At 40.0% G+C, this 17,825-nt stretch overlaps 1 protein-coding gene across 1 annotated transcript in view; it reads right to left on the bottom strand.

Annotated features, from left to right (window-relative positions):
- The window catches only part of NCOA3 (nuclear receptor coactivator 3), a 56,380-nt gene extending 43,193 nt beyond the window's left edge, over nucleotides 1–13,187 (bottom strand). Inside the window, exons 1-2 of the mRNA XM_059480658.1 lie at nucleotides 13,079–13,187; nucleotides 6,156–6,195 (exon numbers count right to left, since the gene is read on the bottom strand). The gene's annotated coding sequence lies outside the window, so the exon portion shown is untranslated. The remainder of the gene's footprint in view (nucleotides 1–6,155; nucleotides 6,196–13,078) is intronic.
- Between the last annotated feature and the right edge of the window lie 4,638 nt (nucleotides 13,188–17,825).

Raw genomic sequence — 17,825 nt, 5'->3', positions numbered from 1 at the left:
TCTCAGTCTTACTGAGACTGTGCAGCTCCACCCAACGTACATTGTCCTATTCTGAAGTCATTTAGGAAAAAGACATTTTGGGAAAGCATGCAAGCTCTTTACAGAAGTCTACAGCATGCATTTTTGCAGTTTCTGAAGACTGTACCTAGCTTACAAAAACAATTAGAAGTAAACCATGTTCACCTGTAATGTATAAAAATGTTTTAAGCCCTGTAAAGATATTTTAAAATAGGTTGTTTTTAAAACGTGCCACATTTGCATTATGCATGAGGCCAATCAGATGTAGTTTGCCCTTCCCTGTTAAAACTAACAGGTCGTGAAAATAAGACCCTATCAAACAGAAAAAGTATTATTTTTGTTTTTTCTACAATCTGTAGCACCAGATTGGCAGCAGGGTGGAAGGACTCTATTGCTGAAAAACATTTAAAACCATACATCAACAGACATTTCCACAAGGATATCTGGGGACACACAGACATACACACACTCACCCTCAACTTAATATACATCTTTAATAAAACAGCCTTGATACACCCCAGCATTGCAACAGATGTTTCATCTGTTGATTGAGACTGAAATTAGGACAACCTACTGAATGAAACTTAGATTTGACATATTGGTGCAGTAAAAAGAAAGGAACCTTACTAATTTTGGGTGGGCATCTTTGCCTAAAATAGAAAAATAAACTACGGTATATCAGTGCCTGTGCAGGCACAACTACATCTGTGGTTAAGGATGCCTAACACTTTCCATCACGGCAGCCTGTCCTAATTCTTTAATGCCTGTCTCTGACATACGCCTCAGAACTACTTTTTGGTTCGGATGTTTGAAAAATGAGTAGACTTCTATTGAACAAAGTGTAACCTTTTAGTCAGTCCAAGAAATTAAAGCTTTGGAAGAGAAACTGGTCGAATGTCTAAACAAACTGAACTTTATCTTGCTGCTCCAATTAAGATATCTGTATAGCTGTCAAGTGCCTTACTTAAAGTACTCCTAACATGCTTGGTTTTGTTTTAAACCAGTGGCCAAGATCCTCATGTATTTTATCTAACCAAGTTAGCTCTGTTGCTGCACAGCTTCTCCATGCTGACACAACAGAACATGCTTTATCACTATACTACCAGGACCAAGCGCAACTTCTCTACAAACCAGCTACAAAGCCGTTAAAGTGTCTGGCAGCACAGCAGCTAGTGAACAGGGACATTTTTCTAGGTTATACTGCCTCACCCATACACAGCATCCACAAAGCATGAGGCAGCAGCAGGATCAAGGGCTTAGCAAAGGCCACCCTTACCTCCCTCCTAATTCAAGATTTCATTTAGAACAGCAGCTGGAGATCTCATCCAACAGTGCTAGAAACCCACTTTCCTGCCCCTCCAGCAAGTAATCCGTGTAGAAGGCACACTCAGTTTAGCAGCCAAGGCAGCGCCCTGCTTGATAACTACCTTGCTGGCAAACAGAGTAGAAATTTCCTTATGGCACATTATACTATTTTTTCCATAAGCTTTTTAAAGACATACAGAAACTTACACTGAAAATACTAAGGATGTGAGGTCATTCAAAAAACTTCAAATAGTATTGTCAGCTCCACCTCTCGAGATTTCTTTAATCCTTGTTGCATATTCTTAATTTAAGCAGATTCCTGAAACAGTGCACTGCACAGATGATGCAACAGACAAATAAGGCTATTAGTAGTCTTTTCTGTGACCTGATGGGTCCAATCCCACACAAAGTCTCATGAGCAGTAACACAGCAATCACTTCCAATTTACCACATAGTAATAGATAATCATGTCATAAATCAAGATCGGAAGTCTGTCGAGGACCTGTATGTTAACTTGCCCTTGACCAGAATGGGTACTTAGAGAGCTCCAGTGACATTCAAATCAGAACACATGGGCATTTTCCAACGGAGAGTAAACAACAGTGATACATACTGTCTTGATTATGACACATCACAACGAATATATTCACACCCATCAATAAGGGTGGGCCCATGAGCATGAAAGAAATGTACTCCATAAATCACACTGTCTTGCCGTTGGCACATTTTGCTTGTCAGCAGATGCAGTACTTATGAACATTTATTCATGTGTTTGCACGAGAAGTAAGTTAAAGAAATAATGTCAGCAAATACATTATTTTACACCAGAAACATGACATTTAGAAAAATGTAGATTCATATTCTGAAAAAGTGTTTGATTGCTGTGGTTAGAAGGTAGGGGGGAAGGCATCTCTCCATTACAGGGTCTCATACTGTGTGAATCTACTCAGATCCACACAAACTGGCTTTAAGGGCAGTTAAATGCCTGGTGTCTTAAGAATGCTTTTGACACTCCTACTTAGTATCTTTTTCTGTCATGCTGCTAAAATAGATTCTTTTAAAAATTTATTGAAAAACACACATCCTCTTTGTCTTTAAGATTAGATTTTGGTATTTGCTGATCTAATAATAATTAAAGGCCTGTAAATGAAGTTAATGAGTCTTTGACAAAACTAGACTCTCAGATTTGAGAGTACAAGATCAGAAACTACTAAAACCAAAATAAGATACTGAAGAAAGGAGATCAAAATTTCACATTTTCCATGACTAGTATCAGTGCTTATTTATGATTAATTTCTTTGAAAGGAATAACTATAGCTACTTAATACAAAGGCTCCAGTTCTAAACTGGCGCCAGTTTGTCCTTGAATTATGGAAATGTTTCAATCTCAATGCTGTAATTACAATCTGATTAAGTCTGAGTATATGCAGGTACACTTCATTTGGCTGCAAGAGGTATTTAGTTCAACAAAAATGCCTACCATTCAATATTTGAAGCAAAATCAGTGTCTACCCCTGTTATACCAACAGATCTGAGCATTCCATTAATTAGGATCCCCTTTCCTCTATTTCTTTATCATATTCCATACCATATTTCCTTCACAGTGAACAGAGCTTAGTAGATACAGTACCTTCAGTGAAATTGCAAAATAACAGAAGACAGAAGAGAATCCCCTCCAAATCAGGTTAATTAATCTTTCCACAATACAGTCAGGTTATCACAGAGCATCTGCTAAAATTTACTGCTCCAAACAAAGCTGAAGTGATATTGTGCATTCCTCTGGTCAAATAAAATCTTAGATTTACGGGCTCAATTATTTAAAAATTAAGCAAGGTGAAGTAATAAAAAGGAAAAAGCTCAGAGGTTGGTATCTTTGCTTAATACTACATAAAGCAGAGTAGTACCACCCAGAGAGGTATTAGAAATTGGAGAGTCACAGAGTGTCCTCCAAGGCCTACAGGGAAAGGGCAATAGGCAAGGTTTACTACCTGCAACAAGTTAAGTTTCTGTTTATAAATAGTGATTGAACACCGGAACCACTTTCAGATAGCCTACGGAATCCCTGTCCTGAGAGATTTTATTATGCTTGACTGAACAAAAACTTGACAGACCAACACTGATTTTGCTCATGGTATTTGGATTGATGCTAGCATAATTATGCGATGAGTTTCAGTAAAACACTGTCATCAGGGAATTACATACTACAGCCCAGAGATAAACTGGGATGTAGTACATAACATACTGAGATAAACCATTATAACAATGGGCCGCTAGGATATAAAAGTAACATTACAATTGATCCTACTTTATTTAATTTTAAGATATATTACCAGATTCTTTTTGGTTCTGATTTAAGAGGTATGTTTTATTAATATCGTGCATGCTTTAGGTTTTGCATACACATATCAATAGTCCCATCTTTACTGGACACAGGGTATGTAAATCCTGACCACAACATTAATTCCTACCATTTTTCCCACCCATTTATGAGAAAAAAATGTCATGCTTTTAAGTAAGCCTCTCAATGCCCTCTGGATTTTTCTTTTTTGGTCCAAACTTTTCTATTCTTTACAAGGAATTTCCATTGCATAAAACCCTTATGCTTCTAGTTTTTCTAATTTTCTATTAAAGAAGCAGTATCTTTACTTCCACTAAAAAGCTATTTTTCAACATATCTCACATAAAGCTCCCAAGGACTCTTCAGGCAGGCAGAAAAATCAGTCTTACTCATGAAAGTTTTTACACAAATGGCACTTCTCAAACAGAAATGTTTATCCACAGAACTCTCCAAATGACACTATCAACATTAGCATAGAAATTCGAAGATTCGAAGCAATTTTATGAAGATTAGCAACCATTCTGGAAGTTAGTACAAGATGTCTACGACTACCAAAACCAGATGGGATGATATCCTTCCTCTTCAAGTACCAAAAGCATTTATAATGGTTTCAGATCCAGTTCCTTCCTTGTTTACAGATAAATGGCTAAACAGTTGCACAGTTTCACATCATCGGGAAGCAAACTTTATGTACTCTTCTATAGTGCACTGGTGGAAATACCAGGACAGAGCTGTAAATTTATTTTATTACTATTTTTTCCTTACATTTCCTTGCATTTTTTTTTAGTTCCCATACAAGGCGACCGACTGAACTGTATCTAACATTCCACAAAACTGAGCTGGAGAGTCACTGTTTGATCTTTGAAGTTAATATTCAGCCATGTCTGCACTGAAAAGTTGTCGTATTAGCATCTGATAAGCAAATAAGACATAGTAACTAACTGAGGAGCACATGGTCGTGCATTTATGTCATGCAGTTGCAGAAGATCGGCTATGAAGCGTGATGGATGCAATGCGTTTTCCGATCAGTAAATGCCACACCACATTCGTCCAGTGAATGACCCTCCTCTACAGTACATCCCACACAGTGTGGGAAGTTAGGTTTAGGTTCACTGCAGTCAGAAGTTCATATTCTTGGGCAGTGTCAAAATTATTAGGATAAAGGTTACTAATAATTGTCTCTGGGCATAGAATAGCTTCTCTTTTCAAGGTCCAGTAAATATTTTTTAATGTACCTAACAGTCCATTGAAAGTTCAAAAAGCTACAAAGCCTCACTCCTGAGCTTTCATCAGTATGAAAACTTGTTAGATTCTCATATAGACAAGGCCTATAAGTAACATGTACAAACACCAACAGGATAATCACAGCACACTATGGAGGGAACACAAGGGAAGAGCATACAAAACTTAAGCCTGATATCATTAATCCTCTTTAAGATATGTGATCTTTTTTTCATCAAAAGTAGGTTTATGACAGGCAATATGGTCAGACAAGTGCCTGCATCCAGTCAGGACCAAAAGTTATTCATCTTCCTTACTTGACTCATACTTATCTCCACCTCATACTATTTACCCCAGTGTGTCATCCATCTGCAAAACATGGCTTAGGATCTATAATGTTTTCATGAGCACAGCTATCTGAAAAAACCCACAAATTCTTCCATCCTTTGAAAAGATCATTGTCCAAAGGTTTGCCTTCAACAGTCTCCTTTCATTTTCTTTCATTTTGCTTTAACCCCACCTTACTCTAACCAAGCCAGCTCACCTATTTCAGGACACCTGCTAAAGTGCAGAACATAGAGGTTGAACTTGCAATGAGAGATTATTCCAAAGAAGGCGCTTCCTTTCTTGAGACCAAAATCCCACAGAATAGAATGTCCAGACAAGCTTTCAGTTTTGCTACTCTCCAGCAATGGGTATAGAAGCTGACACATCAATCTAATACAATATTGAAGGCTAAATTGCTTGCCCCAGAAGCTATGACCAAACCTCAAACAAACAATATCAATCAGTGATTTGCATTATGTCTGCACTGAGCCCAGAACAGATTTAGCAAAGAAATCCTATTTCATCATCAGTCTTTCAAAATAACATGAATACTTTGCTTAAAACAAAGTTACCGGTTACTTCAGGAAGAAGAAAATTCTAGTACTAGTGATAGAGAGAATTAAAAAACAAAGGCAGATATATATGCACAAGGATACAGTGTATCCCACATCTTAGGAGGAGCATCCTTTAATGGTCCAGGTATTCCCCAAAAGCCTAACAGTGTTAGATACCATGAAACATACCAAGGCCAGGTCATATCACGCATTTGCTCAAGTGAGGTGGAAGACAGCAAACTATATACCATATCAACATGGAACATTAAAAAAAACACCTTGAATTTTCTAAGGAAATAGACATTATTTTCTCCTTTTCCTAACTCCCTAAATATCAATAGTTTATGAGAATTGATGCAGAGAAAACAAAGTGGTTGTGACACAAAACTTACCGAGCACAGTGTTCGCTACAGCAGAAGCCAGTAGGAATACCTAGAAAGAAAGCGCATACGAACGTGTTTTAGCATGCTCTCAAACTCAACAATCTACTGTTCAGGAATCTCCTGGTTTAGAACAACTGAGTCTTCTAGCTGCTGGATATTCTGTGTCAGTCAGTTCTGTAGTTATAGACAGCTACACTATCTGAAAGTAGCCTTTTTTATTTTTAACCCTGCCATCTAATAATAAGGAGAATGAAATGAATGAAGAAGAAAACACTTTCCTCCTGTTGATTTCCCATTACACTTGTGGTTTTGTATAGATCAGCCTTGTACTGTAAGGCCAACACAAAAAAAAAGGGAGAGAAATGCTGGAAATACTGTGTCTTATTGAAAATACAGAGAAACATAGTCAATTTTACTCAATGATACTGCAAATACCAGAAATACTTATATTCGAGAGGAAAGCATTGCATGATTGTATAATAATGTAGTATTTTCAATCTTCTAACCTTTTTCTTCACTGGCATCACTCTTTTGGTACACTACTTAGCACTGGTCTGTCATTTTGACAGAAGAATTAATTCAGATTTACTTTTTTTATTTTACTGAGTAGAGGAAAATTGAACAAAGATCTATTGGCTACAGCACAACCACTTCTTCTCTACGTAAAACACTAGGAATAAAGGCCAAACTATCACTGGAGTAAGGACAAGTCTCCTAAACCAAATGAGAGGGATATATTCAGTCAGTCACCCTGAAAGGAAAGTTCTCTTAAGTCACCGTGGCTACTTCTTTGGTGACCACTCTGATTGGAATTACTACCTGTAGTTACTAAATCTACATTTGAGAAAAAGTCTCACTAAGACTTAGAAAAGCTTGGATGGATTAAGAAATCCATCTCAAGCTTTAACTTTCTATCAAATTTGTAAAGTAAACTTATATAAGCTATCCAAAAGATATACAAAACAATGGCAGTAATTTCAGTACTTTTAATCAGCAAGCAACCAATTAAAAAATACACAATTCACAATACAATCCTTACATAAGCTGGAAAAGATATTAAGGTTCATGTCAAGTTCAACATGCTCCACTTTTAACTTTAGTCATCAGCATTCTCATTAGCAGTAAATATGTGAGAAAGGATTACGAGCAGTTAGGAAGGCAGATATTGAAATTTTTATATAATTATTAAAAAAAATAAAAAGTAGCCCAACAAATAAAAGTAACAAAAAAGGAAGCACAACGGACCTGACTTGGCTCAAGAGCTGTGGAAATGTACTATGCTGTCTTAAAAAGACAAAATTAATGTGCATTTAAAGGGTTCTGGTTTTGTATTTTCAATTAATACTAGTAAGACAAGAGCTTGTTGTGATGTTGCTTACTCCCACCTCAGTATTTAAGGAAACAAAAACCTTAACCCAATATATGAAGGATTCTTTAGGCCCTACCTCAAAACAGCATAAGCCAACAATAAATATCTGTAGTGACAGAAAGACAAGACACATTCCAAGTACAGAGTCCTCTACATCTTGGTAGAAAGGTCAGGTAGCTTTCAGTAAATAAGAGCAACTTACACGGAAAAGAGCTTTAAGGTAGACAAATGAGGTTGAACCTGTAGGTCCCTTGAGTTTGATTTTCACCATTGTACCTCAAACTACAATAATTTTAAAAATAACCATTAAATAGTCTTTAAGTTTAACTCTTTTATGAAAGATGTGTTTCCTAATGTTTTTCTTCCTTTGTATATTAAAGATAGGATAATTAAGATTTTTAGCTTAGCAGCATACAGTCCTTACTGGAAAGGTCGGTCCAGAATTACCATTGGAAACAAGAAAAAATGAATTGTCACCTAGCAGTGATCATGTAGAAATAGGAACAGTTAACACACAGTAAAACAAGAAACGAAATTAATACAAGCAGTAGTTGATACTTAGCATGAGAGTCGTTTATGCACAGTCTCGCATATGAGAATTCATTTATTGACAACTGATTTTTAGCAAGCACTTGCTCACCAAATAGCTTGAAATTCCAGTCAGAAAAAGATTCCTAACTGGAATTCCAGCAATAAAGGCATGCCTGCATGTTACTAAAGGAAACAGTGGAAAATTTCTCAGGCTGACATCCAGAATGTCCGCAGTTCCGTTTCATATTTCTCTTCTTGCAACTTGCAAAGCAGATGCTAAACCAGACCCTAAAAGCTTTTTGGTTTTGGGTGGGGGTTTTTTGGGCTTTTTTAGTTGTTTGTTTTTTGGGGTTTTTTTCCTTTTCTTTTGTGAAGCCTGGAAATTTCCACTGCTTTTAAAGAGCTTTTCAAAAAGTTGTCTCAAATATACTGCTCAAACAACCTTCCACTTCTACCTAGACAGACTTTAGTTTAAAGCAAAAGTTTCATTGCTATAAAGCAGACCTAAGATGAGAGGGAATAAAAAAAAATTGCTCATCTACCAAAAGCATTGCTTGGCCAATCTAAAATATTATTATACTGTGTATTAATCTTGATAGAGGTCACTTGAGGTTCAGCTACAGAGAGACAGATGGGTAAGAGAAAACTAAGCAGGTGATAAAACTACCTTGTAGCTGTATATTTGAACAGAAATTACAGTGGATGACAACGCAAGCTATTCTGTTCCTATTAAATGATTGAGTAATGGCTGTCCTTCAACTTAGTCGAATTTGCACTCAGCAATTTTCCATTGTTCCTGAATCCCACTCATCATCCATGTTACATGCTTATTGTCTCTCACACAGCCAATACAAGTCTGCCAAGTTTGCTAGCACTAGTTCTATACATCACCTCTACCAGACTTATTCATCAGCCTCGAACATACATCACCAAAGATTAGGGGGTTGAATGGAAAACCTACAGTTGTAATACAAAAATCTTTGAAAGCTACTTCAGCCAGGGAAGATGGGTTTTTTTCAGTTTTCTGTGCACTGATTAGACAAACTGCCTTCCTAATTTTAAGGAGGGGATCAAATGTACATCCTAGGTAAACAGGAGATGTTTGCTTTGTTCTATTTTAATCAAGTGAACAGTTTGCAGATAAAGTAGGCTTCCTTTTGTTGCCATTAGTGCCATCTTTGAATCTATGACTAGATAAATACTTGAAATACTGATTATGAGGTGATTCTTTCAATTACTACCTAAGAATATTAAGCAATGTGCTGACTGATATTCTGGCCCATTGAGCCAGAAATCTCTACTCTGAACATCAAAAAGGCTACCATAGAAGATGAGACCAGGAGGGTACTATAACAAAAGATGCTGCTACATCTGCTTTAGTTTGCAGCAGCAAAGATGGACTGAGCACAAAAAGAACTGCAAACCAAGTCATAATTCCCTATTTCCACCCACCCTCTCTAGGCTAGCCTTTATGGGGAAAGAGAAACTATTACAGGGAAAGATGCCTGAAAAGCTTATCCAAATCACTGGCAAAGAACATTGCAAATTTTTGTTTGAAATAATTTCCTTAAGATGTAAGGTGCTAAGAATAGAAAATAATTTTAAAGTTGTCATTATTAATACAAGAAATTAATTGTTGAACCTTTACTGGTTCTTCCATAAGATTCAAAAAACACAGTATAGCATTTCCACATACTGATTGCTTATATGTGTGCGGGCACACACACGTGTATGCTCCTTCTAGACGTCTGTCTAAAAGGTTTTAGAAAAAGTTTATTCACATAGAATGCTACCCCCTCTGACACATGCAGCAGCAAAAAGCAAGTAGCACAGTTTACCTTTTCCTGTGCCTTACTAGCCTCCAGAGAATGTGATGAAAAAACCCAGCAATGTTAAGATGCTCATATAGTCTATAGGGCAATTGGCAAAGCGTTAGAACTACAAATTGAGTGCACAAAGCAAAACCAGAGGAATACTACTTTTGATTTAGATTTATTTAGTTCTTTGGATTCACACAAAATAAACAGAGAACCCATGACTGACTGTTCTGAACAATTGTTTCCCCAAAATACTGGAGTGAACATGTATTTCACTGGGGGTTTGTGCAAGTAAATTGTTCAGTTCTCTCTTTTACTTAACCCTTCAATTAAAACAAAAGTCACCCAACCCAATCCCGGTTACATTACCTGTTCAATGACTTTGGGATGTTTCAGTGAGGCAGGGCATTCTGTTATTAGACATACAGCGCACAAAAGACTATATATCCTTCAAGAGATTGAAGGCAAGGTAATTTAGTTTCACTTTTCAAAAATCAGTTTATTCATAACTGTAAATTTAAAAAGTCACCAATTAAGTATTATTAAAGTAACAGGATCCATCTGAAATATACCTCCAATTTATATGATGCACAAAATAATGTGATGTACCTTCACTCAACTAAATGCAGCATACAAAAATCACAGTGAGTGGAAACACATTCCATAGCAGATTTAAATCAGTAGCAGTTAAATACTTTTACAATTGCCTCTTTCCTAATACACTACATCTAGAAACATCAACAGATTTACTCAGGGGCGAAAGGGGGAAAAACAAATGAAAAAACTACATAGGCAGCCCGCCGCAGCATTCAGGTCAGATATCCGTGGCATAAAGGATTCTATTCCTCCCCTCCCCCTCCCCTCCATTTTTTTTAATTATTAAAACAAGCCAGAAGAATACTTAAGATATTTCTAAATACTGAAAAAGTTTGAACATGAAATGCAGAAGATCCTGTACAGTCCAGTCCTTTAAGATCACGTTTTCAAGAGAGACTCATTTAAATGCAGGAGTTGAAGCAGCCTGTAGTGTCAGGCTCTAGTGTCCAATACCTTTTCACACGCTACAAATGGTTTAATTTTGCAGGCAATTGTAATCAAGACACTTTTTCTTTCTCAGAGTTCTTGAAAAATAAAAACACACACACCCCTTTTCTAGGAAACTGTACCACAGGCATTAATAATGAAGGTTTTGTGATTGTGATTTCTTGTCCATTATTAATTTAAAAAACCCATCATGAACAAAATATAGGGTTCCATTGTAAAATAGATTTGCTTCTTCTTCCTAATCTGCATTTTATCTCAGCTATATGTTAGGGTATACATCAGTGATAGAATGGAAAAAAAAAAAAAGGTAACTAGGCAATGCAAAACTTCCAACTTAATAAATCCAAAGCCAGGATGAACAAGGGCTCAAAGGAACAGTTAAAAGAAACACAAAGCCACAGACGAGCCCAAAATGCATGCAAGTCATATTCCAAATACAATCAGACCGGCAATAACACACTGTAATCAGGAGAGGTACTTAAAGCGAGGCTGAATGCTGGGTTTATTTTGTCTATCACTTCTCACATCCCACAGCCTCTATCTTCACATGTCTGCAGTGAATCCATCAAATCCACTGGTATAAGTTAAAAAAACCAAACCGGTAGTAGTAACAGAGTTGAAGGAGCAACAGTCAGTTGAACAGCAGTTGTAACAGCAGTTAACAGTAAATGTAATTACTGCATGTTTTAATGCACAATCTTGTTTTAAAAACAAAAGTAACAAAACTGAAACAAAACTAAAAGCCCAACCCTCTCCCAAAAGCACCCAATTTTGCCTGTTTCTTCTAAACCCAAGCTTTTATTCTCTGGTTTTCACTCATACACTATTTGTTTCTATGAAGCTACATTTTATATTCAGAACATACAACTTTCTTTCATGTGAAGCAGAACATTTTAAGGTGGAAATATTCCATGAGAAAATATTTATTTTTACAATAGTGATGAAGCTTAAAAAAAATGTTAAGCTTATTGTAAGAATCCATTTTAAATGTATTACAGACACCATATACTAGAAATTGCCGTGCCTCACACATTCAAATTTCCTTTTGTTTTGTCTTGTTATTTTAGTTAGACTCCAACATGCTATTTTCTGTTGACCTCTGTCTAAAAGAGGAAGAAGATACTGAGGATTCAAATGAGTCTGAATATGAGCTGACAAATTGAGAAGCTTCGCTTTTAAAGGAAAACTTGACCGTGCTTAAGAGTAGGAGCAGAAACCACAATCAGAACCAACTGTAGAACCAAAGAGAATCGTGGGAATTATCTCAACCTCACGCTACATTCTAACTCATAATCACCCTATTTATATCCCAGAAACAGTAACACCTACAGCGGCATGCGACCCGAGCCGCGGCGGGGGAATCTCACCTCCAACGCTCAATAACAGTTTCGTTACAGCTACGAGTCAGAAATGGATAAGAGGCATGGAAATTAACCTTTCAGTTCGAGTGTTTTTCATTCCTTTTCTAATTACCAGAGATAAGAAGGAGACAAGAGAAGTCAGCTCTAAAACTTACCGAGGCTACAGGATGACCAGGAGAAGGCGGATATCAAGATCTTTGGAACCGCCTCGGTACCAGATAAACCCAGAGGAATGGTAGAGAGGGCCATTCTAACCGAGGTATTTCACCCACACCTCGCCTCAGACTGAGAAATCGTGGGTCAGACGATTCTAAAGCCAGGTCCGCAGCGACCTCAGGTCTCTTTGTATGCCACGAGGAACCTCCACCCAAAATCACCACACTTAGATATGCATCACACAGCGACACGGGAAGCCTTCAGTCCACGCATCAATCCCCCGCCACTGCCCCAGGAATACCCCTTCAAAACTCACTCACCGGTACAGTTACAATAGCTAGAAAAGAGGTCAAGGCAGCCACACATGGCCCGGGGAATCCCCTCATCTCCAGCCCTGGGAATACTCCTCACACACAACCCATCTACGCTCGCCTTCGTCCTCCCATCAGGGAGGCACGTTCATATTGAGTAGGGGGGCGAAAGACAGAAAAGAGCCACCCCTCAAGGCCACCCCCAAGCCTCTCCCTTCCCCAGCAAGGGGCAGCTCTCTCTCCGCCATCCCAGTCCCACTCCAGCACTAGAAGCAGGGAAACGCGAACAAGAACTCCCCTCTCTCCACTCGTTACTCACTCCCTCCCTCCGAACCCTACTCACCTGGGAAATCAGCCAAAGCTCAGCTACATCTCCATCTCCCCCACACTCAACTCCGCACCGCCATTTTCCTCACTGTCTGGATTTAAATCGGGACCGACGCGGAGACACCAGGCGGCGTGAGGTATTGTGGGACCTGTAGTACCCAGACGGGAGCTCGTGGTACTTGTAGTCCGCGCCGGGATTGCTGCCGGAGCCGCCAGGCTCAGCCTGGTGCCAGCGGGCCGGTGTCGCCTCTGCATCACCGCGGTCTCTGCAGTAGGGCGGGCTCAAACGGGGAGGAGGAAGCATTCCCAGGGGAAGCTGCCTGTTCCGTGCACCCACTAGCGCGTTCCCGCGGCACTTGCTCCGTGCTCGTGGAGGTCACAAAATGCCGTATCTGTGTCATTAGGTTCTTTGGGATTAAAAAAAAAAAATCAACCCTTCGAATAGCGATTGAAAGAAAAATATTTACTCCCTTGGAGCCTGAAATTTTCTACTGCTGCACCAGACATATAGTTTTTCTTCTTTTTTTATTCATAATCTATAGGGGGCCTAATTAGTGCTTCAGCTGGCACTATCTAATACTGAAATAGATTAACCACTGCAACGGTTACGCACATCCACAGTACCAGTTAAATTAGACAACCAAGAGTTAATTGGATCATGATTTAATTAGGTAAACAGGCAGTCTTCCAACAAAGCTATCAGTCACCATCAAGCCCACCCCTCACCCAAATCCCATCGCCGCCACTGCCTCCCACTCCATGCCCCTCTCCTCGCGCCGCCGCCCCGCCCGCGAACCGCGAGCGGCGCGACGCCCCCTGCCGTCGCATGCCGCGCCGCCCGCGTGTCCAAACGCCGCGCGGTGCCCGCGCACCGCCCTCCGCCCCGCCCCTGCGGGAAGAACAGAGCTAGCGGTGAAATAAAGCTTGTGGCTCAAGAGCTAAAAGAGCTGGGGCGGGGAAGGGGACCTCTAGGCCTGGAGCTGTCATCACTGCAGCATGGCTCCATCGGAGGATCGTGGTAAGGACAGCAGTGCTCACCTAACTTTGCATCTGAGGTCAGCTTCAGGATCGTGTTATATTGTGGGAGAGCAGAGCTTCACAGTAAACACCAGTGTTTACTAACACGCTCACTTCCAGTGTTAATACTAACGATTCTTACCCAATTAGTAATACTAATAACACTTACTATGCATAGTATTAATGCTAGTAGAGGCCGGTAGCGTTCTTAACGCTGAGGCTTGCATGAAGAACACAAAATTAATTAATGTTGCTGATTATGCTATTGTGGTGTTGAAATACTTGGCCTCTACTGCGGTAGCCCCACACTTACCTCGATGGTCTCCCCCAGCAGGTCCGGCAGCACCTGGATGCAGATCTGCTTAAGCTTCACTGATGCAATAAACAGAGTTCACTCTTTAAAATCTTTAGAAGTTTATTAAAGGATAAAAGAACAAAATAATCCAGCACTGGGGTGCTTTTGGTGCACACCCAAAGAGCACAGAGGTAGCTTAAAATCATGTTCACTATATACGGTTACATTGCTGGGGTTACATGCATATTCATTAGCTTATACATTTTTCAAACATTCCTTTGAGATTTTGATGTTCCAGGAACTCTCTTGTTTGGTTTTGAACTCTGACTTGTCTACAGAACATTCTGTAAATTAGTTCTACACATTTTATTTCTTCCTGTAGTTTTATCCTGGTGCTTCACACTCCCTGATAGCGCTGATAGAGTTGATAAATCTTTCCTCAATGCCTTGCCAAGAGCTTGGGTGTTTGAGCTGCCAAACCCAAACTGGTCCTGATGATGGAGAACTTAAGAAATTACTCAATCCAACTAAATGCTTTAAAAAGGCAGATGGTTTGGTTATAAAAATATTTCTGCCTGAGGCTGGGAAGAGACTGGGAAGAGTTAAACCCCCCAATTCTGAACAACAGCACAGGGATTTTTAAATTATTTGCCTTTTTTTCCCCTTCCTTTGAATGGGTTTGTTTGTTCCCCCTTGGAGACTGCACACACAATAGGCAGATTTTTCAATTAAGCCATTTTTTCCCACTTTTAGTCTCCAATAGAGCCCAGGTGCCAGTTGTTTGCTGCTTGGTTTCTGCATTCCCTTTCCTGCATCCAGCTTAACCCCTTTCTCTCCTTCCTGCTTTTTGGCCATCACTGGTCATGCAGATGATGCTGATGCAGATGGCTGAAAATATCAAACAGCTTGGGAATGGTCTGTATCAGGTATCAGTAACATTAAAAAATGCAGTATATGGACCATCAACCAATGAATTTAGCAACAGTTGGATAGTAACTAATCACCTTTCCTTTGAAGCCCTCTTCATAGCATATTTACTTATAAAGAGAAAGCATTTGGTTTTTATTTTAAAAAATACTACAAATCACCAACAGCCAGCTTAAGTGAGCATGGAAGACTGACAAAGACATTGTAATGTTTTTTCTTTTAAATCCCTCACACCCCCATCACGTACTGGGGAGGCAGCTCAGTGAGTTTCAGCCCACAGCTGCCATCCTGTGCTCATGGAGAGCAACCTCTCCAGCTGTCCCAGCCTCAGGAAAGCACAGAAGAGGGCTTCACACAGATCAGGGATTAAGCTAGACCCAGGCTGAGCTCAGCTCAGTCACCATGGCACTTTTAGTAGCCTTAAACCCTTTTTCTATCAGATTAATTGTGGTTGTGGTGCAGCCACTGTGTTGCTGTCAATGTGCTCCCCTGCAGCCTAGCCTGACATGGTGAACAGGGATTTGGGGTTCTGCCTCATGTATTAAACATCAAACCAGAAGATAAAACAACAGATAAAACCCCTGCCCTTCCATCTGCCTCACTCTGCACTACTGCTATGAGAGGAGGGTGAAAGACCCAGTCAGTTTTAGCTCTGTAAAGAAGCTACAGAGCAGTGATGAGTGCCTGAATCATATTCCCTGCAGCCATCAGGGGAGTGAGGGCAGGGAGAAGGGCAGTAAAAGGGAAATAAAAAAACAACAGAGCCACTAAGACTGGAGGATGTGAGGATGAATCCAAAACTATGCTCTCCAAGAGCTGAAAGAACACATTTCTTAAAACAAGGCATCCAAACTGGAATGAGGGACTTGCACTCTTTCCAGATCTTCCCAGCACCATAACCCATTTAAAAAAAAAAGCCATCTGTGAAAATGGGATGCTCCTTTAAGCCTTGCAGAGACTTTCTCCAGCACCACAAACCTGTTGCTCTTCCTTTACCACTCAGGGCTGAGCCATGGAGACCTGCTTCTTTTGTGTATGCGTGTATCATACTTAGAGCGGCAGTGGAGGGGTAGGAGGGAAGAAATATAGCAGACAAATTTAACACTATTTAGGAGGGTTAATACACAATGTTTTCATTGCAAGCAGCATTTAGAAGTGACAATTTAGTGATTTATCATATCCCAGCACACTCCTTCCCTGTCAAAATGATAGGCAGAACCAGCAGAGCAGCTCTGAACACACTGTTCACTACAAGGCACCACTAACAAACCCAGGGCAGCTCCACCCTTGGCCAACCCTGTCCCCTTGGGCTTTCTGAGAAGCTGGGATTTAGGAGAAGGCCTTGCAGGGGAACAGTGTTTCTAATGTCAAAGTATTTAAAAATATACAAGGCTATGAAAGCTGATGGGACCCGAAAGAATTGAAGGAGAAGGTGTCTCAGCAGAGCATCTTTGGCCAGTGCAGCCAGATAACCCTCAGATATCATTACTGGAGGATCTGGGAGTGAAGCCCAGCAGGAGATGCTGCAACATGAACTCCTGCCCCACACGAGAGGTTCCCAGAGACCAAAAATTCCGTGCAGAGCAGACAGGACCTGACCACAACACCTGCCTTGGGCCAAACCTGCTCTTCATTTTTCATGAGCCACACAGAAACGTGGTGTATTTATGATCACTTCTCTCACCCGACCTGGTTGCAATCAGTACTGGATCCCAAAACTGAAGGAGAAGCCTTGTGTAGACAATTCTTCCTTCAAGGCTCAGCTCCAGTACCAGGCTCAAGACCTGGCATGCACATGCATTTGGCAGGGACTAGCAAATCAAGTGAAAGAACATTTCAGGGTTTTTTTCAGCAGATTGTTTAGGAATTTACTTGGAATAAGCTTCCTCCCCAAGAGGGATTTCAATTCTACACATGCACAAAGAGGAGAAAACATGAATGCACCATTGAGACAGCTCCGTGCTGAGAGTGGTGGTTTTAAGGTTAAGGCCCTTATATATCTGGGAGGGTGAAACCTCTGTGTTCAACCCTCTGGGATCATCACTTGGGCTGCCTGTGCTTCTCAGGCTCTCAAAGTAAAATTGACCCACCAAACTCATCTTTGTCTCAATCCTAATCCCTGCATCATCCTTCAGGTGTATTTCCTTACAATGAAATTGGAGTAGAAAATGCTTTAGGAAATGCTTTGCATCTTGTCATACTGTGGGAGAGCAGAGCTTAACAGTAAACACCAGCTAACATACTGACTACCAGTGTTAACACCACCAATTCTTACCTAAATATTAATACTAATAACACTTACTATGTGTATTATTAATCCTAGTAGAGGCTGGTGGTGTTCTTAAGGCTGAGGCTTGCATGAAGAATACAAAATTAATTACCGTTGCTGATTATGCTATTGTGTTGAAATACTTGGCCTCCACTGCAGTAGCCCCACACTTACCTCGATGGCCTCCCCCAGCAGGTCCCAAAACACCTGGATGCAGATCAGCTTAAGCTTCACTGATGTGATAAACAGAGTTCA

Source organism: Ammospiza nelsoni, chromosome 12 (assembly GCF_027579445.1).
Source record: "Ammospiza nelsoni isolate bAmmNel1 chromosome 12, bAmmNel1.pri, whole genome shotgun sequence".
Classification (NCBI taxonomy): Eukaryota; Metazoa; Chordata; class Aves; order Passeriformes; family Passerellidae; genus Ammospiza; species Ammospiza nelsoni.
Note: the sequence above shows the minus strand (reverse complement) of the source record. Positions and strands in the feature narration are given on the sequence as shown.